Source organism: Ambystoma mexicanum, chromosome 4q, assembly GCF_040938575.1.
Source record: "Ambystoma mexicanum isolate Mex_15411 chromosome 4q, UKY_AmexF1_1, whole genome shotgun sequence".
In the NCBI taxonomy this organism is placed as follows: Eukaryota; Metazoa; Chordata; class Amphibia; order Caudata; family Ambystomatidae; genus Ambystoma; species Ambystoma mexicanum.
Window position 1 is genome coordinate 417,108,857 of NC_090928.1, and position 2,753 is coordinate 417,111,609.

Consider the following 2,753-nt stretch of genomic DNA (forward strand, 5'->3'; position numbering starts at 1 on the left):
TGGCTCGTCCACAGAGAACTGACCACCATCACAATCATCCATGTGATCAGGACCCCGACCAAAGGGAGATGTTTACTTAGCTACTACACAGCATCCTGTCTGGGTCTCATTGACATTCATGTTCATGAAAGCGACACCATCCGTTCGGCTGCCCCCACCAGCGACGCAAACGACCAGGTCTGCACCATTTGGAGCTGTAATTCATCTGGATGCTCCATCACGAAAGACATGATCCTGAAAGAATTCCTGCTCCTATGTAAAGGGCTAGGCAAGATGAAAGGTCCACCCGTGGAACTGCACATAGATACATCGATCCGGCCTGTCCCCCAACCTCTGAGGAGAGTTGGTTTTCACGTACAAGCAGCTGTCTCGAACGAACTCAACCAGTTACTGGATGACGGCATCATGGAACCAGCCACAGGCCTGACCCTATTGGTCTCACCGCTGGTGAATGTGCCAAAAGAAGGAGGACGCCTGAGACTCTGCCTGGAAATGAGAATGGCCAACACCGCCATCCAGAGAGAACGACACCCAGGACCACACATAGAGGACATGATCGTCCAGTTACACAAGGCTGTTCTCTTCTCCAAGCTTGACCTCAACCACCGGTATCATCAGATTGAGCTTCATCCTGAATCGAGGGGCATCACCACCTTTGCACCCCATGATGGCCTTTCCCGCTACAAACGTCTACATTTTGGCATCTCATCGGCGGCCGAGATCTTCCAGGAGGCCATCAGACAAGTCATCACGCTGGTGCGTGGGGCACTGAACTACAGTGACGATATCCTTGTCTGAGGGAGGTCGCGTGAGGAGCACGACACTGCCCTACTTGCAACGTGTGCTGCCGTCCAAGGAGTCTGACACTCAATAATCGACAAGTGCCGATTCAGCAAGACCAAGCTGAAGTTTTTGGCCACATCTTCTCCGCTGATGGCATGATGCCAGATCTCGACAAGGTCTCCACCATCTTCAATCTACAAGAGCCTGGCCAAGTAGCGGACGTGCAATCGTTCCTGGGGATGGCAGGCTACTAAACTAGATATATCCTACAATATGCCTCTATCACTGTGCTGCTACGAAGACTGCTGAAGAAAGGACGTCCCATTCGCATGGTCAGCTGAATGTCAGGATGCCTTCAACACCATAAAACAGGCCTTGGTGGCAGCCCAGAGGATTGCTTACTTTGACCCGGACTGGCACACCAAAATCGTAGTAGATGCAAGCCCGGTGGGGGTAGGAGCCATACTAGCTCAGGCAAATGGGATTGACGCTCACCCCAGGCACATTGTGGCCTATGCCAGCAGAGCATTGGCCCTGCCCGAGTCTGCCTACTCGCAGGCCGAGAAGGAAAGCCTGGCAGCCGTGAGGGCGTGCAAACACGTATACAACTTTGTGATAGGGAAAAGGTTCACCCTCATCACGGTTCACCAAGTTCTGTTGTCATTATTTGGAAACCCCAGGACCAAGATGCCTCCCAGGATTGAACGGTGGGGCATCAGGCTCCAAGAATATGACTTCGAAATCATCCACAGGCCCGGGGGGAGAACAATCCGGCAGATTATCTATTGAGACATCCAGCAGGGAAACCTATGCCTAGACCCGGCGAGACAGAGTATATCAACTATGTGACCTCAAACGCACTCCCACTCGCTATCTTACTCGAAACCGTTGTTTCAGCCTCAGCGGTGGACCCCTCTATGGCCCTGGTGATTAGCCTGACAGAGAACAACAGGTGGAAGGACTACCGCCGTGCCGTGTTAAACCACCCGGGAGTGTGCAGAGATGGACTGGAAAGACTGGCCATGGTGCACACGGAGATGGCCGTAAAAGACAATACGACACTCCTCAGAGGGTGTAGACGGTTATCCCAGCGACCCTGCAGTCCGAAATGATCAAGACAGCCCACGAGAGTCACAGAGGCACAGACAACACAAAAAGGCAGCTCAGGTGCCATGTGTGGTTCCCGTTTCTGGACGCAATGGTTGACCGGTGGGTGAGAAACTGCATAGCGTGCCAATACACAACCAGGGCTGAGGCCCTGATCCCAATCCAACCAACGCTGATGCCTGAACACCCCTGGGAGAAGGTGGCCATGGATTTCTATGGTGCCCTTGAATCTGGAGAATACCTGCTACTCTTCATAGATGAACACCTGAGGTTTCCAATAGTGAAGAAGTCAACAACCACGGTGTTTACCTAGGTGCCAGCGATCTTCGATGAGGTCATAAGCGAGTGGGGAATCCCGGACACCATCAAGTCCGACAATGGTCCGCCGTTCAGTGGACATGAGTTCATGACCTTTGCGAAGCATATGGGTTTCGCCCACCAGAAGATCACACCTCGCTGGCCACAAGCCAATGGAATGGCTGAGAGGTTTATGGCCTCAATCAAGAAAACCATACAAAGGGCCCGCATCGAGGGCGCTGACCCCCACCAAGCGCTCTGTCAACTGATGTGGGACTACCGCAATACACCCCATGAAGCCACCAATAAGTCCACTGCGGAGTTGATGACGAAGTATCAAGTTTGCACCCGTATTGTGAGACACCCGATAAGTCAGCATGAAGCAGAGCAGGAAGTCATCAGAAGAGACACTGCGCGGAAGGAAAGAACTCGGGTTGAAACAGATGAAAGGAGAGGAGCCAGACCAAAAGAGTTTCATATAGGGGATGAAGTGTTGGTGCTGCAGCAGACCATGTCCAGAAAGATGGACTCTCAATTTGCTCTGAACCCCCTTCAGGTCACTGCCA